The 24,274-nt window shown below is 50.7% G+C and overlaps 1 long non-coding RNA gene across 1 annotated transcript in view; it reads left to right on the top strand.

Moving 5' to 3' along the window:
- The window catches only part of LOC140078083 (uncharacterized), a 932,690-nt gene that overhangs the window by 36,336 nt on the left and 872,080 nt on the right, over window positions 1-24,274 (top strand). The window lies entirely within an intron of this gene.

Consider the following 24,274-nt stretch of genomic DNA (forward strand, 5'->3'; position numbering starts at 1 on the left):
TTGACCACAGACTTTCCGCATGCCCCACCAGCCCTTACCTTCAGCTTGACTACAGACTTTCCGCATGCTCAACCAGCCCTGACCTTCAGCTTGACTACAGACATTCCTCATGCTCCACCAGCTCTGGCCTTCAGCTTGACTACAGACTTTCCCCATGCTCCACCAGCTCTGGCCTTCAGCTTGACTACAGACTTTCCGCATGCTCCACCAGCTCTGGCCTTCAGCTTGACTACAGACTTTCCGCATCCGCCACCAGCCCTGACCTTCAGCTTGACTACAGACTTTCCGCATGCTCCACCAGCTCTGGCCTTCAGCTTGACTACAGACTTTCCGCATGCTCCACCAGCCCTGGCCTTCAGCTTGACTACAGACTTTCCGCATGCTCCACCAGCCCTGACCTTCAGCTTGACTACAGACTTTCCGCATGCTCCACCAGCTCTGGCCTTCAGCTTGACTACAGACTTTCCGCATTCTCCACCAGCCCTGACCTTCAGCTTGACTACAGACTTTCTGCATGCTCCACCAGCCTTGACCTTCAGCTTGACTACAGACTTTCCGCATCCTCCACCAGCCCTGACCTTCAGCTTGACTACAGACTTTCCGCATGCTCCACCAGCTCTGGCCTTCAGCTTGACTCCAGACTTTCCGCATGCTCCACCAGCTCTGGCCTTCAGCTTGACTCCAGACTTTCCGCATGCTCCACCAGCTCTGGCCTTCAGCTTGACTACAGACTTTCCGCATGCTCCACCAGCCCTGGCCTTCAGCTTGACTACAGACTTTCCGCATGCTCCACCAGCCCTGAACTTCAGCTTGACTACAGACTTTCCGCATGCTCCACCAGCCCTGAACTTCAGCTTGACTACAGACTTTCCCCATGCTCCACCAGCTCTGGCCTTCAGCTTGACTACAGACATTCCGCATGCTCCACCAGCCCTGACCTTCAGCTTGACTACAGACTTTCCAAATGCTCCACCAGCTCTGGCCTTCAGCTTGACTACAGACTTTCCGCATGCTCCACCAGCCCTGACCTTCAGCTTGACTACAGACTTTCCAAATTCTCCACCAGCTCTGGCCTTCATCTTGACTACAGACATTCCTCATGCTCCACCAGCTCTGGCCTTCAGCTTGACTATAGACTTTCCGCATGCTCCACCAGCCCTGGCCTTCAGCTTGACTACAGACTTTCCCCATGCTCCACCAGCTCTGGCCTTCAGCTTGACTACAGACTTTCCGCATGCTCCACCAGCCCTGGCCTTCAGCTTGACCACAGACTTTCCGCATGCTCCACCAGCCCTTACCTTCAGCTTGACTACAGACTTTCCGCATGCTCCACCAGCCCTGACCTTCAGCTTGACTACAGACATTCCTCATGCTCCACCAGCTCTGGCCTTCAGCTTGACTACAGACTTTCCGCATGCTCCACCAGCTCTGGCCTTCAGCTTGACTACAGACTTTCCGCATGCTCCACCAGCTCTGGCCTTCAGCTTGACTACAGACTTTCCGCATGCTCCACCAGCTCTGGCCTTCAGCTTGACTACAGACTTTCCGCATGCTCCACCAGCTCTGGCCTTCAGCTTGACTACAGACTTTCCGCATGCTCCACCAGCCCTGGCCTTCAGCTTGACTACAGACTTTCCGCATGCTCCACCAGCCCTGAACTTCAGCTTGACTACAGACTTTCCGCATGCTCCACCAGCCCTGAACTTCAGCTTGACTACAGACTTTCCCCATGCTCCACCAGCTCTGGCCTTCAGCTTGACTACAGACATTCCACATGCTCCACCAGCCCTGACCTTCAGCTTGACTACAGACTTTCCAAATGCTCCACCAGCTCTGGCCTTCAGCTTGACTACAGACTTTCCGCATGCTCCACCAGCCCTGACCTTCAGCTTGACTACAGACTTTCCAAATGCTCCACCAGCTCTGGCCTTCATCTTGACTACAGACATTCCTCATGCTCCACCAGCTCTGGCCTTCAGCTTGACTATAGACTTTCCGCATGCTCCACCAGCCCTGGCCTTCAGCTTGACTACAGACTTTCCCCATGCTCCACCAGCTCTGGCCTTCAGCTTGACTACAGACTTTCCGCATGCTCCACCAGCCCTGGCCTTCAGCTTGACCACAGACTTTCCGCATGCTCCACCAGCCCTTACCTTCAGCTTGACTACAGACTTTCCGCATGCTCCACCAGCCCTGACCTTCAGCTTGACTACAGACATTCCTCATGCTCCACCAGCTCTGGCCTTCAGCTTGACTACAGACTTTCCGCATGCTCCACCAGCTCTGGCCTTCAGCTTGACTACAGACTTTCCGCATGCTCCACCAGCTCTGGCCTTCAGCTTGACTACAGACTTTCCGCATCCTCCACCAGCCCTGACCTTCAGCTTGACTACAGACTTTCCGCATGCTCCACCAGCTCTGGCCTTCAGCTTGACTACAGACTTTCCGCATTCTCCACCAGCCCTGACCTTCAGCTTGACCACAGACTTTTCGCATGCTCCACCAGCCCTTACCTTCAGCTTGACTACAGACTTTCCGCATGCTCCACCAGCCCTGACATTCAGCTTGACTACAGACTTTCCGCATGCTCCACCAGCTCTGGCCTTCAGCTTGACTATAGACTTTCTGCATGCTCCACCAGCTCTGGCCTTCAGCTTGACTACAGACTTTCCCCATGCTCCACCAGCTCTGGCCTTCAGCTTGACTACAGACTTTCCGCATGCTCCACCAGCCCTGGCCTTCAGCTTGACCACAGACTTTCCGCATGCTCCACCAGCCCTTACCTTCAGCTTGACTACAGACTTTCCGCATGCTCCACCAGCCCTGACATTCAGCTTGACTACAGACTTTCCGCATGCTCCACCAGCTCTGGCCTTCAGCTTGACTACAGACTTTCCGCATGCTCCACCAGCTCTGGCCTTCATCTTGACTACAGACATTCCTCATGCTCCACCAGCTCTGGCCTTCAGCTTGACTATAGACTTTCCGCATGCTCCACCAGCTCTGGCCTTCAGCTTGACTACAGACTTTCCGCATGCTCCACCAGCTCTGGCCTTCAGCTTGACTACAGACTTTCCGCATGCTCCACCAGCCCTGACCTTCAGCTTGACTACAGACTTTCCGCATGCTCCACCAGCTCTGGCCTTCAGCTTGACTACACACTTTCCACATGCTCCACCAGCCCTGACCTTCAGCTTGACTACAGACTTTCCAAATGCTCCACCAGCTCTGGCCTTCAGCTTGACTACAGACATTCCTCATGCTCCACCAGCTCTGGCCTTGAGCTTGACTATAGACTTTCTGCATGCTCCACCAGCTCTGGCCTTCAGCTTGACTACAGACTTTCCGCATGCTCCACCAGCTCTGGCCTTCAGCTTGACTACAGACTTTCCGCATGCTCCACCAGCCCTGACCTTCAGCTTGACTACAGACTTTCCGCATGCTCCACCAGCTCTGGCCTTCAGCTTGACTACACACTTTCCGCATGCTCCACCAGCCCTTACCTTCAGCTTGACTACAGACTTTCCGCATGCTTCACCAGCCCTGACCTTCAGCTTGACTACAGACATTCCTCATGCTCCACCAGCTCTGGCCTTCAGCTTGACTACAGACTTTCCAAATGCTCCACCAGCTCTGGCCTTCAGCTTGACTACAGACTTTCCGCATGCTCCACCAGCTCTGGCCTTCAGCTTGACTACAGACTTTCCGCATCCTCCACCAGCCCTGACCTTCAGCTTGACTACAGACTTTCCGCATGCTCCACCAGCTCTGGCCTTCAGCTTGACTACAGACTTTCCGCATGCTCCACCAGCCCTGACCTTCAGCTTGACCATAGACTTTCCGCATGCTCCACCAGCCCTTACCTTGACCTATTCCTGATTCTTTCATGCACATTTCTTGGTTCATTGCACCAGTTGTAGACGTCCAGCTGTTACCTACATTACTTCAAGAGGTAGTGAACTGGTATTCTGCCTGCTGGAAAGTCTGGATTTCTGTTTCTGGGTTATAGGGTCAATACCCAGGAGGCCCCTTACATAATACCCTTAGGAGTGGGTCAAAGTCATACTAATTAAATGACTGTAGGTCTACAACTGTGCACATATTTCCAACTTTTGAGAGCTCTCAGGGTTGGGGAAATAAAGACAGAATGGTAAAACCATGTGTGAAAGTGATCGTATGGACAACGCATGCAGATTATCTTTAATACTTTGGGTCTAGAGGAAAGCTATATCCATATGTATGGCCTAATAGCTGGCAGACCAAGCCCACCTTAATTTGCAGGTCTCCCTGCAACAGCCATAGATACAGACATACAGATGCTAAGGAAAACAATACTTCAAGAACATGGCAGTGCAATGGTTCCATGAGCCATCACCCTCCCCAATGTGACCAATCATTAACATGTCATGGTCGGGCTCCTATGAGACCCCACACACCATGGCACCAACATTTCCCTTCAGGCGTTCCTGCATACATAACCTGAACTTAAGTGGACAATTATATAGCCCTCTCCAATTTTATGTAAAAACCCAGTACATACAGTATATGATGTGTTGTCTAAGTGAACAAATCTACCAAAAGGCTAATTTGTATATTTATGACATTAAATGCTCCTCTGCATTCAGGTCACAGATTTTCGGAATAAAGACTTATGATGCAGGACATCCACAAGGACGTAAGAGTAGTTTATATGGACCCTTTAAATTGTTTTTCAAAACCGGACCTGCTCTCAGCAAGGACAAGATCCTTATAGTTCCTCAGATAGGAGCTGGGTATCTAGTAGATAGGAATGTGTACAGGGTGTGCCGGGTGTACCCTGAGACTTAGATGGGCTTTCCATTATGAGGCCCTAGAAAATCCCACCTCTTGCCTTTTTTTAACCAGACACTGCCCTCCTCAAGGAGAAACAAGACCGAGGGTGGAAATTGTTGGTGTGTTGCACCAACTGGTGGACAGGGAGTTAGCGAGTCTTTAATTCACTTCTACCTGGTTCCCCAAACAGACTCAAAATAACAACTTGCATCCCACCACTGCGCATGTTATAGGGACACCCAGCCCTGGTAGGGAACATCCCAACATAACATTAGCAACTTCACTACAGGTGAGCGAACATACTCGTTCGAGCATTAGCATACTTGCAACTGCTCGGTGCTCGGACGAGTATTTCGCCAGCTTGAGAAAATGGCATCTCATGGCGTTTAGATTTTTGGCGGCCAGAAACTGAGCCAATCACAAGCCAGGAGACTCTGCAGTACACCCAGCATCATGTGGTACACTTACACGTCGATAGCAGTGGTTGGCTGGCCAGATCAGGTGACCCTGGGATAGACTGGCCGCTGCCCGCGCTGCTCGCATCATTGTCTGTCTGGATGCCGCTAGGGAGAGAGCTGCTGCTGGTCAGGGAAAGCGTTAGGCTGTTCTATTAGAATAGTGTTAGGCAGGAGTGATTCTACAAGAACCCAACAGCCCTTGTTAGGGCTACATTTTTTCAAAAGTTAAAGTGACACACTCAGTCACAGCACAAAATCCTTTAGTGTGCTGTCAGTGTAGGTTAGAAACTAGCCATAGCAATCATCTTCTGTGGTTGCTGTCTGATTTCTTCTGCTCGTTTTGTTCTGCAAAAAATGTAAAAAACCCACATAAAAAACCCAAAAAATAAATAATAATATTATTTTTCTGTTTTGTCTATATAATAGACTTTAATTTTGAAAATGTTGAACCCGAGGGTTAGGGGTAGAGGACGAGGGCATGGACGTGGGCGTCCAATTGCTGCAGGGGTTAGAGGCCATGGTCCTGGGCGGGGTGAGACACAACCTGCTTATGAGGGAGCAGGGGAACACCGCAGAGCTACACTCCCTAGGTGTCTCAAGTTACTGGGACCCGTGGTAGAGCACTGTTGAGGCCAGAACAGTGCGAAAAGGTGATGTCGTGGATTGCGGACAATGCTTCTAGCCATTTGTCCACCAGTCAGGTTGGAAGAGGCAGTGGTGGGGCCAGACAGAGAGGCAGGGCCAGAGCTGGTGCATCAGCGCCAAATGTTTCACGTAGTGAAGCTCCCGTGGCGAGGGCTAGATTTTCTTAAGTCTGAAGGTTCTTTAACCCCTTAACGCCGAAGCCACTTTTCACCTTCCTGACACGGCCAATTTTTTCAAATCTGCCTTGTGTGACTATAAATGGTTATAACTTCGGAACGCTTTAACATATCCAAGTGATTTTAAAATTGTTTTCTGGTGACACTTTATACTTCATGTTAATTGAAAAATTTTGGTGGTATGTTTTGCATTTATTTATGAGAAAATCAGATATTTTGTGAAAATTTGGAAAAATTCTTGATTTTCGAACTTCAAAATGTTCTACTTTTTCCATACATAGTCATAACCGCAAAAATACTTAATAACTAACATTCACCGAATGTCTCCTTTATGCCTCCGTGGTTTTTATGCATACTCTTATATTTGTAGGATGTACTGGGGCTTTGAACGTTAGGTGCGATTTTTCACCTGTTGAGGGACCTGCCCAGGTTTCAAATCACTTTGAGAGACCTAAATAAAAGTAAAACCCCATAAATTACCCCATTATAGAAACTACAACCCTCAACGTACGAAAATAAGCCGGGGCCAGAAGTTTGACGTAATAGTACTGCATTTTGTGGGAACGCACCTCCCGCCATGCTGTACTATTACGTCAAATGTCGGGAAGGGGTTAAAGAAACACCAGATGACCGATGGACTGTGGTGTGCAACCTTTTGCCACACCAGGGTCAGCAGGGGTTCCACCACTACTAGCTAAACCACCACCAGTATGCACAGGCATATGAATGCTAAACACCCAACTCAATGGCACCAAGGCCGTTCAGCTCCGGCTTGGGTCCACCACTGCTCCTTCCCCTGTGTCATTTGCTGCCTCTGCTAGTCAGCCCCCTGCCCAGGACCCCGGCACAAACACCTCCCGGGCGAAAACCACACGCGCAGCGTCCAGCTCTCTATACCCCAGACGCTGGAGCGCAAGAGGAAGTACAGTGCAACCCACCCACACGCCCAAGCCCTCAATGTCCACATCTCCAACTGCTTAGCCTGGAGATGCTGCCCTATAGGCTGGTAGAGACCAAGGCCTTTCGCGACCTCATGGCGGCGGCCGCCCCTCGGTATTCGGTCCCCAGCCGCCACTACTTTTCCCGATGTGCCGTCCCAGCCTTGCACCAGCACGTGTCAGACAACATCATCCGTGCCCTGACCAACGTCGTTTCTGACAAGGTCCACCTGACCACGGACACGTGGACGAGTGCTGCCGGGCAGGGCCACTATATATCGCTGACGGCACATTGGGGGAACTTGGTGGAGGCTGGGACTGAGTCTGACCCTGGGGCCACTCATATGCTGCTGACGCCGAGGATTGTGGGGCCTACCTCGGTCCAGGTCTCTCAGGCCTACTATGCCTCCTCCCACCCCTCCTCCACCTCCTCCTCCAAATTAAGATCCGTGGGCATGGTGCCATCAGTCGGTAGCTCTAGGCACAGCAGCAGTGCCGCCGCTAAGCGACAGCAGGCGGTGCTCAAACTGCTGAGCCTAGGCGATAAAAGGCACACCGCCCGAGAGCTATTACAGGGCATCACGGCGCAGACCGATCTGTGGCTGGCACCGCTGAACCTGAAGCCAGGCAAGGTTGTGTGTGACAACGGCCGTAACCTGGTGGCGGCTCTGCAACTCGGCAGACTGAAACATGTGCCATGCCTGGCCCATGTGTTAAATCTCATAGTTTAGCGGTTCCTCAAGACATAACCCAGTCTGTCTGATTTGCTCACAAAGGTGCGCCGCATCTGTGCGCATTTCAGGAAGTCGAGCACAGATGCTGCCACTCTCAAGGCAGGGCAGCGCAGCGCCGCCTCCAACTGCCCGCTCACCGACTGTTGTGCGACGTGCCCACGAGGTGGAATTCAACATTAACCATGTTATCCAGAGTTTACCAGCAGCGCAGAGCGATTGTAGACTGCCAGATGTCAACTTCCACCAGAACTGGTAGTCAGGTCAGTCAGCTTCCTCAAGTCTACAATGAGGAGTGGACGTGGATGTCTGATCTGTCAGGTGCTGAGTAACTTTGAGGAGTCAACACAGATGGTCAGTGGCGATGCCGCCATCTTCAGCCTCACCATCCCGCTGCTTGGCTTGTTGAAAAACTCTCTGGTCAGCATGAAGTCGGAAGCTTTGCGCTCGTCACAAGAGACAGGGGAAGAAGATTCCCTTGTTGATAGCCAAAGCACCCTCAGGTCTGTTTCGCAGCGCATATCGGAGGAGGTGGAGGAGGATGAGGAGGAAGAGGAGGAGAATGTTGGCGAGACAGAAGAGGGGACCATTGTTCAGTCCTTCACTGTTCAGCGTGTATGGGCAGAAGAAGAGGAGTTGGAGGAGGAGGAAATGGGCAGTCAGGCCAGTGAGGGGAGTGAATTCTTGCGCATTGGTACTCTGGCGCATATGGCAGATTTCATGCTAGGCTGCCTATCCCGTGACCCTCGCGTTCAAAGAATTTATTCCACCACCGATTACTGGGTATTCACTCTCCTGGACCCACGGTACAAGCAAAATCTTTCCACTCTCATCCCTGGAGAGGAAAGGAGTGTGAGAATGCATGAATACCAGCAGGCCCTGGTGCACAAGCTGAAACAGTATTTCCCTTCTGACAGCGCTAGCGGCAGAGTGCGTACTTCTGTGGGACAAGTAGCGAGGGAGAGTAGGCGAGCAGGCAGCTTGTCCAGCACTGGCAAGGGTACGCTTTACAAGGCTTTTGCCAGCTTTATGTCACCCCAGCAAGACACTGTCACCTGTCCCCAGTCTCGGCAGAGTAGGGCTGATCTTTACAGAAAGATGGTGAGGGAGTACGTAGCTGACCATACCATCGTCCTAAATGATCACACAGCTCCCTACAACTACTGGGTTTCAAAGCTGGACATGTGGCCCGAACTGGCGCTGTACGCCTTGGAGGTTCTTGCCTTCCCTGCCGCTAGCGACTTGTCAGAGCGGGTTTTCAGTGCAGCTGGTGGCATCATCACCGATAAGCGTACACGACTGACAGCGCTGACAGGCTGACGCTTATCAAGATGAATAAAGCCTGGATTTCTCAGGATTTCCATTCTCCACCAGGTGAAAGAAGCTCAACCTGAATAATGTATGCACTCCTCCTCCTCATTGTCCTCCTTCACCTCCTCTTTGTACACTAAAGCAGAGGAAACTGGCTATTTTTTGCCAGGGCCAACTGGCTCTAGCTATAGTACTCTATGTACTTAATTTTTCTGGAAGGCCACCTACCCGCTCCTCTGTTTTAAACAATTTTTGGGAGTGCCACATACAGGTACTCTATGTATTTAATTTTTCTGGAGGGCCACCTACCTGCTCCTCTGTTTTGAAAACTTTTTTGGACTGCCACATACAGGCACTATCCAAATGTTATTGTCTCCATAGCAGCCTCCACACGTCATCTTTATAGCTGTCTCCACACGTCGTCTTTATAGCAGCCTCCACACGTCGTCTTTATAGCTGTCTCCACACGTCATCTCCATAGCTGCCTCCAAAAGTCGTCCACATAGCTGCCTCCATACATCGTCCCCTTAGCAAATGAGCTGTGTCAGGCAGAATTTGAGGTTGTTTTAACGGCTTCCACATCAAACTTGTTAACTTTGTCGCCACCCTGCTGTGTAATCCACAAAATATACCGCCAACCTTTTGTCATTGACCGATATTATTTCAGCGCTTCTTGTGCATCTGTTTACGTTCCCCTCCCCCGCCATAACCAGGCCAATTACTTATAAGAACAGTACTACACTTGATCTTATACAAAAGGTTCGTATAATTGCTGTTTGTAGCCCCCGCCTGCTTTGAAAATGATAATTTTTTCAAAGTAAACACTACTGGCCCCCAGGCCCATTTTGGGTTGGGAGGAGCCGAGAGACAGGGGCTTGGACAGCGGAGAGCCAGCTCCATCCCAAGATCCAACTAGCATCGTTTTAACTGCAGCACCTTTAATCTACTACTACCTTACTGTCTCCATACATCGTCCCCTTATCAAACGAGCTGTGTCAGGCAGAATTTTCAGGTGTTTCACCAGATACATAATGGAACTCGGCCCATCTGTCGGCGCCATGCTGGAGACCTGAAGTTTCAATCATAGCAGCGCAATATGGATGCCCCATACTGTCGCTTTTAATCATGGAACCATTTCCGAAAAAAAAAAAAAGAACCTCTATGCTATTCCATTATTCCTAGATGAAATATTTAAATGACCCGGCCTGCTTTGAAAATGAGAATTTTTTCAACGCTTTGGGCCCCCAGGTCCATTTTGGGTGGGGAGGAGCCGAGAGACAGGGGCTTGGACAGGTGAAAGCTCGCCTGGCAGCGGAACGCCAGCTCCATCCCAAGATTCGCCTTCACGATCCTCCACAGCGTCCACTAATAGCAGCGCAATATGGATGCCCCATACTGTCGCTCTTAATCATGGAAGTCGTCTCCATGGCTGCCTCCACATGTCGTCCCTTTAACAAACGAGCTGTGTCAGGCTCATTTTTCGGGTGTTTCACCAGATACGTTATGGAACTTGGTCACTATGTCGCCACCATGCTGTGTTATCGACTAAATATACCGTCAACCTTTTGTTCACATAGGAAATCATTTCAGCGCTTCTTGCTCACCTCCTTTGGTTCCTCTCTGCCACCCATTGGTTTGAAGCCTGAGTCCATTTAGGGTATGTCGCCATGCCACTCTCTAGCCTGCCGCTGCTGCCGCTGCCTCTGCGTGCCGTTCCCTATAGTGTCAGGGTCAATTATTGGATGTTTTAGATGCTATCTAGCTTCATTCTGTCACTCTGTCATGGCCATGCTGTTGCCCATAGTTTTGGCATAATGGTGCGATTAAGCAGCCTCAGAGGCATCCATGCATGCTGCCCCTGCTGTTTCCTGTCCATTTCCGTGGTGTTTCCATCCTTTTCTGAGGTTCCCAGGTGTTTGGCCAAGCTTCCCTGTGCAGAGCCTTGGTCCTCTTGAAAAATGCTCGAGTCTCCCATTGACTTCAATGGGGCTCGTTATTCGAGACGAGCACTCGAGCACCGGGAAAAGTTCGTCTCGAATAAGGAGCACCCAAGCATTTTAGTGTTCGCTCATCTCTAATAAATACCTTTCAATTTAATGTAGTCTTTGTTTGTCTTCAACAGACGACCGATTCAGGAGTCTATGAACTACTAAATAAAGCCATGTTGCTGCCCAGGAGTTGGCAAGGTTTGCATCCTAGTCCTGCTGTCTTGTCCAACAGGAGACATAACACGGTGGCATCATAATGAGTATTAAAGGGGTCTTCCCATTTCCATAAGTAATATATATTGTTAGAATAATGAAAAGTTATACAATTTTCCAATACACTTTCTGTATCAATTTCTCACCGTTAGAGATGAGCGAACATGCTCGTCCGAGCTTGATGCTCGATCGAGCATTAGCGTACTTGTAACTGCTCGTTGCTCGGACGAGTATTTCGGCTGCTCGAGAAAATGGCAGCTCCCGCCGTTTTGCTTTTTGGCGGCCAGAAACAGAGCCAATCACAAGCCAGGAGACTCTGCACTCCACCCAGCATGACGTGGTACCCTTACACGTCGATAGCAGTGGTTGGCTGGCCAGATCAGGTGACCCTGGGATAGACTAGCCGCCGCCCGCGCTGCTCGGATCATTCTGTGTCTGGATGCCGCTAGGGAGAGAGCTGCTGCTGGTCAGGGAAAGCGTTAGGGTGTTCTTTTAGCTTACTGTTAGGCAGGAGTGATTCTAAAAGAACCCAACAGCCCTTCTTAGGGCTACAATAACGTTATAATTTTTTTTTTTTTTTATCTGCAGCTAGTACCATATTGTGAGGAATTAGCAGGGGGACTTGCTACCGTTGTGTTTAGCTCTTAGTGACACACATATCCACCTCAAACACCAAATTGGGAAAATTTATTAGGGGTTTGATTTCAATTAGGCACAGTCTGCCAGTTTCTTTTTATTTTACGTTTATTTTTTTCATAACTCAGCGTCATCTCATCTGGCATAGCAGTGTGCTTTCATACTTGGCTAGAAAATAGCCATAGGAGAATACAAACGGCTTAATTACGCCTACAGTCAGGGCCGGATCAAGGGTGGTGGGGGCCCCTGGGCGCAAACTGGGGGGGCCCTTCCAACAATGTTTTTGAAAGTATATAGCCTGCCAGCCCCCCTGTAGTATATAACCTTCCAGCCCTCTGTAGTATGTATCCTGCAAGCCCCCTGTAGTATATAGCCTGCCAGACCCCTGTAGTATATAGCCTGCCAGACCCCTGTAGTATATAGCCTGCCAGACCCTGTAGTATACAGCCACCAGCCCCCTGTAGTACATAGCCTGCCAGCCCCCTGTAGCACATAGCCTGCCAGCCCCCTGTAGTATATAGCCTGCCAGCCCCCTGTAGTATATAGCCTGCCAGCCCCCTGTATTATATAGCCTGCCAGACCCCTGTATTATATAGCCTGCCAGACCCCTGTAGTATATAGCCTGCCAGCCCCCTGTAGTATATAGCCTGCCAGACCCCTGTAGTATATAGCCTGCCAGCCCCCTGTAGTATATAGCCTGCCAGACCCCTGTAGTATATAGCCTGCCAGCCCCCTGTATTATATAGCCTGCCAGCCCCCTGTATTATATAGCCTGCCAGACCCCTGTAGTATATAGCCTGCCAGCCCCCTGTAGTATATAGCCTGCCAGACCCCTGTAGTATATAGCCTGCCAGCCCCCTGTAGTATATAGCCTGCCAGACCCCTGTAGTATATAGCCTGCCAGCCCCCTGTAGTATATAGCCTGCCAGACCCCTGTAGTATATAGCCTGCCAGCCCCCTGTATTATATAGCCTGCCAGCCCCCTGTATTATATAGCCTGCCAGACCCCTGTAGTATATAGCCTGCCAGCCCCCTGTAGTATATAGCCTGCCAGACCCCTGTAGTATATAGCCTGCCAGCCCCCTGTAGTATATAGCCTGCCAGACCCCTGTAGTATATAGCCTGCCAGACCCCTGTAGTGTATAGCCTGCCAGACCCTGTAGTATACAGCCACCAGCCCCCTGTAGAATTTAGCCCCCAGTCCGCTGTAGAAAATGGCAACAAAATAATAAACTTCATACTTACCTCACCTTCCCTTCCAGTGATCCCACAATGCTGAAGGCTCTTCCTCTCTCTTCAGGCAGCCGCCGGCCACTGAAGACACAGCTGCCATCGCTGGGGGACATCACCAATGCACTGTTTTGGCAGCAGCATGTAGTGATGGAACGCCGACAGCGTGACATCATCACTCGCCACCGCCGTCCCATCACAACCTGATGCCGCCAAAACAGTGCATCGGAGAACTCCTCCAGTGATGGCAGCTGTGTCTCACTGACACAGCTGACATCCTAGATCCCTATGTGTGATGCGCATCGCACAGAGAGACAGTCAGCGACTGTCGGAAACTGGTGGGGGCCCCTTAAAAAGTGAAAGTGGTGGGGGCCCCGGGGCTAGAGCCCCAGGAGCCCCTCCTTTAATCCGGCCCTGCCTACAGTAGCGTTATATATTTGATTTCTGGTTGATCTGCTGGTGGCTGTAGTTGTTGTAGTGCATCTACTAGTAAATTGTCAGCAATTTGGAGTCAGACTTGCGACCACTGTTTTTTTCGCTTAGTGACGCACATATCCATCGCAAAGACCGAAGTGGGGAAATTTATTAGGGCCCGGGGTTGTATTTCAATTAGGCACAGTCTGCCATTTCCTTTTTTATTTTACGTTTATTTTTTTCATAACTCAGCGTCATCTCATCTGGCATAGTAGTGTGCTGCCATACTTGGCTAGAAAATAGCCATAGGAGAATACAAACGGCTTAATTACGCCTACAGTAGCGTTATATATTTGATTTCTGGTTGATCTGCTGGTGGCTGTAGTTGTTGTAGTGCATCTACTAGTAAATTGTCAGCAATTTGCAGTCAGACTTGCGACCACTGTGTTTTGCGCTTAGTGACGCACATATCCATCGCAAAGACCGAAGTGGGGAAATTTATTAGGGCCCGGGGTTGTATTTCAATTAGGCACAGTCTGCCATTTCCTTTTTTATTTTACGTTTATTTTTTTCATAACTCAGCGTCATCTCATCTGGCATAGTAGTGTGCTGTAATACTTGGCTAGAAAATAGCCATAGCAATAGGATAGCATCGTTTGGTTTTAAAAACTAAAAAACACAAAAAAAAAAAAAAAAAAAAGTTTAAAAAAAAATTCAAGTTATAACTCTCATTTTCAAAATGTTTAACCCGAGGGCTAGGGGTAGAGGCCGAGGGCGGGGACGTGGGCGTCCAACTACTGCAGGGGTCAGAGGCCGTGGTCCTGGGCGGGGTGAGACACCACCTGCTTATGAGGGAGCAGGGGAACGCCGCAGAGCTACACTCCCTAGGTTCATGTCTGAAGTTACTGGGAATCGTGGTAGAGCACTGTTGAGGCCAGAACAGTGCGAACAGGTGATGTCGTGGATTGCCGACAATGCTTCGAGCAATTTGTCCACCAGTCAGTCTTCCACGCAGTCCACCCATGTCACCGAAATCGGCACTCCTCCAGCTCCTGCACCTCAGCCTCCTCCCCCCCAGTCTGCCCCCTCCCAGCAAAATTTGCCATTTGAACCGGCATACTCTGAGGAACTGTTTTCTGGACCCTTCCCACAGTCACAAACCACTTGTCCGGTTGCTGATGAGCAATTTTCCGATGCCCAGGTTTTCCACCAGTCGCAGTCTGTGGGTGATGATGACCTTCTTGACGTAGTGGAAGAAGTGTGTAAAGAGGTGTCCGACGATGAGGAGACACAGTTGTCAGACAGTGGGGAAGTTGTTGTCAGGGCAGGAAGTCCGAGGGGGGAGCAGACTGAGGGATCGGAGGATGATGAGGTGACAGACCCAAGCTGGGTTGAGAGGCCGGGTGAACACAGTGCTTCTGAGACGGAGGAGAGTCCTCGACCAGAACAGGTTGGAAGAGGCAGTGGTGGGGCCAGACGGAGAGGCAGGGCCAGAGCTGGTGCATCAGCGCCAAATGTGTCAACTAGTGAAGCTCCCGTGGCGAGGGCTCCTGCGGCGAGGGCTAGATTTTCAGAAGTCTGGAGGTTCTTTAAGGAAACACCGGATGACCGACGGACTGTGGTGTGCCACATTTGCCAAACCAGGATCAGCAGGGGTTCCACCACTAATAGCTTAACTACCACCAGTATGCGCAGGCATATGAATGCTAAACACCCCACTCAGTGGCAACAAGCGCGTTCACCTCCGGCCGTGCACACCACTGCTCCTTCCCCTGTGTCAGCTGATAGTCAGCCCCCTGCCCAGGACCCTGCCACAAAAACCCCATCGTCGCCTCCACGATCCTCCACAGCATCCACCAGCGTTCAGCTCTCCATACCCCAGACGCTGGAGCGGAAACGCAAATATAGTGCAACCCACCCGCACGCCCAAGCCCTTAATGTGCACATCTCAAGATTGATAAGCCTGGAGATGCTGCCCTATAGGCTAGTAGAGACCGAGGACTTTCGCAGCCTCATGGCGGCTGCCGCCCCTCGGTATTCTGTCCCCAGCCGCCACTACTTTTCCCGATGTGCCGTCCCAGCCCTGCACCAGCACGTGTCAGACAACATAATCCGTGCCCTGACCAACGCCGTTTCTGACAAGGTCCACCTGACCACGGACACGTGGACGAGTGCTGCCGGGCAGGGCCACTATATATCTCTGACGGCACATTGGGTTAACTTGGTGGAGGCTGGGACCGAGTCTGACCCTGCGGCTGGTCATACTGCCGACGCCGAGGATTGCGGGGCCAGGTCCAGGTGTTTCAGGCCTACTATGCCTCCTCCTCCTCCCACCCCTCCTCCACCTCCTCCTCCGAACGACCATCCGTGGGCATGGCGCCATCAGTCGGTAGCTCTAGGCACAGCAGCAGTGCCGTCGCTAAGCGACAGCAGGCGGTGCTCAAACTGCTGAGCCTAGGCGATAAAAGGCACACCGCCCAAGAACTATTACAGGGCATCACGGCGCAGACTGATCTGTGGCTGGCACCGCTGAACCTGAAGCCAGGCATGGTTGTGTGTGACAACGGCCGTAACCTGGTGGCGGCTCTGCAACTCGGCAGACTGACACATGTGCCATGCCTGGCCCATGTGTTAAATCTGATCGTTCAGCGTTTCCTCAAGACATACCCCAATCTGTCTGATTTGCTCACGAAGGTGCGCCGCATCTGTGCGCATTTCAGGAAGTCCAGCACAGATGCTGCCACTCTCAGGGCAGCGCAGCGCCGCCTCCAACTGCCCGCTCACCGACTGTTGTGCGACGTGCCCACGAGGTGGAATTCAACACTGACCATGTTATCCAGAGTTTACCAGCAGCGCCGAGCGATTGTAGACTGCCAGATGTCAACTTCCACCAGAACTGGTAGTCAGGTCAGTCAGCTTCCTCAAGTCTACAATGAGGAGTGGACGTGGATGTCTGATATCTGTCAGGTGCTGAGTAACTTTGAGGAGTCAACACAGATGGTCAGTGGCGATGCCGCCATCATCAGCCTCACCATCCCGCTGCTTGGCCTGTTGAAAAACTCTCTGGTCAGCATGAAGTCGGAAGCTTTGCGCTCCTCACAAGAGACGGGGGAAGAAGATTCCCTTGTTGATAGCCAAAGCACCCTTAGGTCTGTTTCTCAGCGCATATCGGAGGAGGTGGAGGTGGAGGAGGATGAGGAGGAAGAGGAGGAGAATGTTGGCGAGACACAAGAGGGGACCATTGTTGAGTCCTTCACTGTTCAGCGTGTATGGGCAGAAGAAGAGGAGTTGGAGGAGTTGGAGGAGGAGGAAATGGACAGTCAGGCCAGTGAGGGGAGTGAATTCTTACGCGTTGGTACTCTGGCGCATATGGCAGATTTCATGCTAGGCTGCCTATCCCGTGACCCTCGCGTTCAAAGAATTTATTCCAGCACCGATTACTGGGTATTCACTCTCCTGGACCCACGGTACAAGCAAAATCTTTCCACTCTCATCCCTGGAGAGGAAAGGAGTGTGAGAATGCATGAATACCAGCAGGCCCTGGTGCAGAAGCTGAAACAGTATTTCCCTTCTGACAGCGCTAGCGGCAGAGTGCGTAGTTCTGCGGGACAAGTAGCGAGGGAGAGTAGGCGAGCAGGCAGCTTGTCCAGCACTGGCAAGGGTACGCTTTACAAGGCTTTTGCCAGCTTTATGTCACCCCAGCAAGACACTGTCACCTGTCCCCAGTCTCGGCAGAGTAGGGCTGATCTTTACAGAAAGATGGTGAGGGAGTACGTAGCTGACCATACCATCGTCCTAAATGATCACACAGCTCCCTACAACTACTGGGTTTCAAAGCTGGACATGTGGCACGAACTGGCGCTGTACGCATTGGAGGTTCTTGCCTGCCCTGCCGCTAGCGTGTTGTCAGAGCGGGTTTTCAGTGCAGCTGGTGGCATCATCACCGATAAGCGTACACACCTGTCGACTGACAGCGCTGACAGGCTGACGCTTATCAAGATGAATAAAGCATGGATTTCTCCTAATTTCCAATCTCCACCAGGTGAAGGAAGCTCAACCTGAATAATTTATCCACTCCTCCTCCTCCTCATTTTCCTCCTTCTCCTCCTCTTTCTACAGTAAAGCAGAGGAAACTGGCTGTTTTTTGACAGGGCCCACTGGCTCTAGGTATAGTACTTTATGCATTTAATTTTTCTGGAGGGCCACCGACACGGTCCTCTGTTTTAAACAATTTTTGGGAGTGCCACATACAGGCACTCAATCTATTCAATTTTTCTGGAGGGCCACCTTTCCGGTCCTCTGTTTTAAACAATTTTTTGGGACTGCCACATACAGGCACTCAATCTATTCCATTTTTCTGGAGGGCCACCTACCTGCTCCTCTGGTTTGAAAACTTTTTTGGACTGCCACATACAGGCACTCAATCTATTCCATTTTTCTGGAGGGCCACCTACCTGCTCCTCTGGTTTGAAAACTTTTTTGGACTGCCACATACAGGCACTATCCAAATTGAGTTGTCTCCATAGCAGCCTCCACACTTTGTCTCCATTGCTACCTCCAAAAGTCGTCCATATAGCTGCCTCCATACATCGTCCCTTTATCAAACGAGGTGTGTCAGGCCGAAATTTGGGTTGTTTTCATGGATTCCACATCAAAGTTGTTAACTTTGTCGCCACCCTGCTGTGTTATCCACAAAATACACTGGCAAACTTTTACCATTTACGGATATTATTTCAGCGCTTCTTGCGCATCTGTTTACATTCCCCTCACCCGCCATATCCTAAACTTATAAGAACGCTACTACACTTGATCTTATACAAAAGGTTCTTACAAGTGCTGTTTGGGGAGTAGCCTAGAGACAGGGGCTTGGATTGGCGAAAGCTCGCCTGGCAGCGGAGCGCCAGCTCCATGCCAAGAACCAACTAACATAGTTTTAACTGCAGCACCTTTAATCTACTACTAGTTCACTGCCTCCATACATGGCCGCCTTATCAAACGTGCTGTGTCAGGCAGAATTTTGGGTTGTTTTCATGGCTTCCACAACAAACTTGTTAACTTTGTCGCCACCCTGCTGTGTAATCCTCAAAATATACTGGCAAACTTTTACCATTTAGGGATATTATTTTAGCGCTTCTTGCGCATCTGTTTACATTCCCCTCACCCGCCATATTCCAAACTTATAAGAACGCTACTACACTTAACTTGGTGCAGGCTGGGACTGAGTCTGACCCTGGGGCTGGTCATATACTGCCGACGCAGAGGATTGCGGGGCCTACCTCGGTCCAGGTGTTTCAGGCCTACTATGCCTCCTCCTCCTCCCACCCCTCCTCCACCTCCTCCTCCTCCGAATTACCATCCGTGGGCATGGCGCCATCAGTCGGTAGCTCTAGGCACAGCAGCAGTGCCGTCGCTAAGCGACAGCAGGCGGTGCTCAAACTGCTGAGCCTAGGTGATAAAAGGCACACCGCCCAAGAGCTATTACAGGGCATTCCACATCAAACTTGTTAACTTTGTCGCCACCGTGCTGTGTAAGCCACAAAATATACTGGAAAACTTTTTTCATTTACGGATATTATTTCAGCGCTTCTTGCGCAGATGTTTACATTCCCCTCACCCGCCATATCCTAAACTTATAAGAACGCTACTACACTTGATCTTATCCGAAAGGTTCTTAGAAGTGCTGTTTGGGGAGTAGCCTAGAGACAGGGGCTTGGATTGGCGAAAGCTCGCCTGGCAGCGGAGCGCCAGCTCCATGCCAAGAACCAACTAACATAGTTTTAACTGCAGCACCTTTAATCTACTACTAGTTCACTGCCTCCATACATCGTCCCCTTATCAAACGAGCTGTGTCAGGCAGAATTTTGGGTTGTTTTCATGGCTTCCATGTTAACTTTGTCGCCACCCTGCTGTATAATCCACAAAATATACTGGCAAACTTTTATCATGTACCGATATTATTTGAGCGCTTCTTGCTCACCTCCTTTGGTTCCTCTCTGCCACCCATTGGTTTGAAGCCTGAGTCCATTTAGGGTATGTCGCCATGCCACTCTCTAGCCTGCCGCTGCTGCCGCTGCCTCTGCATGCCGTCCCCTATAGTGTCAGGGTCAATTATTGGATGTTTTAGATGCTATCTAGCTTCATTCTGTCACTCTGTCATGGCCATGCTGTTGCCCATAATTTTGGCATAATGGTGCATTTAAGCAGCCTCAGAGGCATCCATGCATGCTGCCCCTGCTGTTTCCTGTCCATTTCCGTGGTGTTTCCATCCTTTTCTGAGGTTCCCAGGTGTTTGGCCAAGCTTCCCTGTGCAGAGCCTTGGTCCCCTTAAAAAATGCTCGAGTCTCCCATTGACTTCAATGGGGCTCGTTACTCGAAACGAGCACTCAAGCATCGGGAAATGTTCGGTTCGAGTAACGAGCACCCGAGCATTTTAGTGCTCGCTCATCTCTACTCACCGTTTTCTAGATCTCTGCTTGCTGTCATTCCATAGAAAGCTTCTATGTTTACTTCCAGTGGACAGAAATCTGACCGTGGTCACACAGGTGCACGGCCCATTAGTATCACAGAGAGTAATCAGAGCCGTGTTATATAACGAGCCGTGCACCTGTGTGACCATGGTCAGATTCTGTCCCCTGGAAGTAAGCAATGAAGCTTTCTATAGAATGACAGCAAGCACAGATCTAGAAAACAATCATACATCATACAAACAATAACATTAATTTGCCGAAATGAGAATACCCCTTTAACTTTTTTAATTAGCTGTATAATCAACATTAACACAGTCTGGCCCAATGACCCATTGTCACAGGTGGTCCCGTAACCCATGGGGTCACGGGTCACCCCACCAGCGCGTTCTCGATACCGTTCTCTGCCTTCAGGAGATTTAAAGGGCCAGCGCGCCACTAATTGCCGCTGGCAATTTTCAGGTGATCTATTTAACCCTTCCTCTTCCTGCAAGCCCTGCCGGATCTTTGTGCCTCACAGCCTTAGGAAAAGCTTCTAAGCAATATTCCTGCGTTCCTGATTCCTGTGTTACCAGAGTCCCTCCGCGTTCCTGTGTTACCAGAGTCCCTCCGCGTTCCCGTGTTACCAGAGTCCCTCCGCGTTCCCGTGTTACCAGAGTCCCTCCGCGTTCCCATGTTACCAAAGTCCCTCCGCGTTCCAGTGTTACCAGAGTCCCTCCGCGTTCCCGTGTTACCAGAGTCCCTCCGCGTTCCCGTGTTACCAGAGTCCCTCCGCGTTCCCGTGTTACCAGAGTCCCTCCGCGTTCCCGTGTTACCAGAGTCCCTCCGCGTTCCCGTGTTACCAGAGTCCCTCCGCGTTCCCGTGTTACCAGAGTCCCTCCGCGTTCCCGTGTTACCAGAGTCCCTCCGCGTTCCCGTGTTACCAGAGTCCCTCTATGTTGCTGTGTTCCCGCGTTGCTGTGTTCTTGTGTCCCGTGTGCCTGTTTTCCCGTTCCCATCTGCCTGGACCTCCCGTTGCTGACCCCGGATTGGTCTTGACCCTGCATCTCTGCAGCCTGCCCTGACCCTGCGCCTGCACCCAACCACGAGACTGTTTTCTGTTAAGGTACTTCAGCCTCGGCTGCCACCGCGGGCTAGTCACATCTGTGGAAAGACCTGGTGGTACCACGCCGTAGCGAGACCATCCTGCCTTGCGGAGGGCCCCGGTGAGGACCACATGACACTTAGACTCCGCCTTGGATGATTAATCCATCAGCATACTGGGTAATTTTAACCCCTTTTTGTTGAAAGTTGCACATAATATATGTCACTAAATATGATATAATTACATGCACAGAGTATATGTGTTCACATATGTATTTACTGCATTCATGCACTTTATTTAAAACATGCTTTGTATTAAGACGATGATGTATATTTATTGTACAAAATGCACTTGTACTTTAATGACCCCCCCCCCCCTACGTATATTGCACACAATGGGGGTCATTTACTAAGGGCCCAATTCGCGTTTTCCCGACGTGTTACCCGAATATTTCTGATTTGCACCTGTATTGCCTCGGGATTTTGGCGCATCAGCGCTGGCATGCATGCGGTGGAAATCGGGGGGCATGGCCGAACGGAAACCCGACGGATTCGGAAAAACCGCCGCATTTTTAAAAAAAAAGTGTCGCAGAGCTTGCACTTACCTTCACTAGGAATAGGCCGGTGAACTTGAGTGCATTCCGATGCTCTTCAGCGCAGCAGCGCCACCTGGTGGACGCCAGAGGAACTGCCTTAATGAATCCCGGCCGGACCCGAATCCACCGCAAAGCCCGCGCCGCTGGATCGCGAATGGACCGGGTAAGTAAATCTGCCCCTATGTTTTCTATATATACCCTGTGAAGGTCACTTGTAAAATTGCTTGAAAAAGGTGTCTTACACTGAAACGTCGCCACTTGTTCCAATAAAGATCACCAACGCTTGATTTGAATTTTGGAGTACTGCCCGCTTTTTCCATTTTTGTATATCCATGTAAGGACCTGGCCAGGACCTTTGGGTGGTGCTGCACCCCTCCTTCAGAGGTGCCACAAACTGTGCTGACTTGAATTTTACTCATTTGAAAGTTCCACGCCTTAAGATATTCCTCTGTACTTGATGGTAAATGGGTTCCCAGACAAAAGACAAGGGGAATTTAGAGGTGTCTGATTATATTAGGTGCAGACACACCTCTGCCCACCCCCAGGGGGATACAGCTGCAACACCCTCGCCGATGCAAGGCGGAGGAGTGGTTGCGAATACGTCCCACAGCATGTCACTACATCACACTACATAGTCCTTATAGGACACAAGGGAACATTGCAGTGGTAGATCCTGCCTAGGAAGGCAGGAGTTAACTGTTTTATGTGATGTAAGATGTGTCATCCAATCACATGTATTACACTCTATTCTCTGTAAGCTGAGATGTAATTGGAGAAGTAGCCACCACCTGACCAGGGGAGTTACAAGACCCTGTCAGGAAAACTTCCAGAAGAGGTTAGTCTCTCTCAGGAGAGAGAAGAGACCAGTTCTAGCCAGACCTAGGGGTCTGCAGAAGCAGACTGGAGTAACCCCAGTCTAAACTCAATACAGCTAGCATACCAGACCAGAGCAGGAAGAGCCTAGCCCCTGCCTGAAGAGTGGAGCTAATAGATAAGAGTTAGTGAGGGGTATCATCCTACCTTCAAGGGTGATACCTGAAGCACTCCAGGACAAGCTGAAGCTTCCTATTAGGACACAGCTACCTCCCAGCCTGCCCTCTGCATCCAGGCTGGCGATTTACCTCCTGTGGCTCCCTCCAACTGCACCTCAGCAATCCACTACTCTGTTAAAGGCACGTTGCTGCGGTTCCTGTCGGTTCCAATAAAGAACTGTAAGTTGTTTTTGTTCAACCTCTGCCTCCGTCTGGTCCCTGCTACTACGGCTGTCACCATCACAGGCACCCTGTCCACTACACAGAGACTCATACTCTAGACACCAAAAGGTTGCCCCAGGGAGATCCGCTATAGCAGCCTCTCCCTCATCATTTCTTGCCAACACCACCCTGCTGGAGACCTGCCAGGCTGTAGGACAGCCCTCCGGTTCCCCCATACCAAGCACCGTGACACTAGCGTGCCTAGGCCGCAACCGCCAGCCACTCAGGTACTGCGGGCCCTTGCTGACTCTAGGCCCCGAGAAAAGGCTGGGCCCTGGTGGGGGATGTTGCACAGCTTCCAAAAATTTATTTGCCCTTCAGCTGAGATGGACCATAATTCCATAACTGTCCCAAATCAACACATTGGTCAAAGAGTTCCATGACTCAATGTGGCTTATTTACTAAGGATCCGCGGCCGCACTTTCTTTGGATATTCTGACATTTTCGGGGATTGCGCGGCTGTGACAGGTGTAACCGGGGATCGTGTCGCACACGATCTGATTTTGGGGAAACTGTGCAGGCTTTCATTCAACAGAAATCGGGGAGCGGGCTGTCAGATGATCCGACTGATTCAGACTGAGCACGGGATTTAAGATTCAATTTGTGTCACGAGTCAATGCACTTACATGCACAAGGAAGAAGATGGAGAACTCCGGCGGACCTGAGTGGAGATGCAGGATATCGGGCGCACAATCTTCGTGAATCGCAGCAGATGTGCATTCATGGAGGACAATGCACTTTCGGGGATCCCGCAGGACAGGTAAATAAATGTGCCACATTGTCTCTTGTTTGAAAATGGGGGGAAAATCAGCTCAGCCTTTTGGAGCCGCCGTGGCTGCACAAAGTGTTGTTTAATAGCTACCCCCAGCAGAGCCAGAGCTAGTTTTAGCTAGCTCCATTTGGCTAATTGGGATGAGGCTGGAGGGAAGTGGGGGATTTCAGCAGTATAAGGCCCCCCTCCCCCTTGCCATATTTCTCACAAATACCCAACCTCCAAATTTCAAATTACTAACCCATCCTGTGTTCTCCTCTCATCTGTTACCTAGTAACCACAAGATGCCAAGCATAGGCACATTGGGGCACATTTACTTACCTGTCCCTGGTGCTTTCTCCAATGTGCATTGTCCGACGAGAATGATCTCTGCAGCGATTCACTAAGATTGTGCGCCCGATATCCTGCATGTGTCGCTTCCCCGCTCAGGTCTGCCGGAGTTTATCATCTTCTTCCCGGTGCTTGTAAGTGCTTAGGCTTGTGATAAAATTGTAAAATTGTAAATAGTGCCTATGGCAATGACCTGCTTATACCAGAAGTGATTCGGAGACAGG

Source organism: Engystomops pustulosus, chromosome 9, assembly GCF_040894005.1.
Source record: "Engystomops pustulosus chromosome 9, aEngPut4.maternal, whole genome shotgun sequence".
NCBI classification, from domain to species: Eukaryota; Metazoa; Chordata; class Amphibia; order Anura; family Leptodactylidae; genus Engystomops; species Engystomops pustulosus.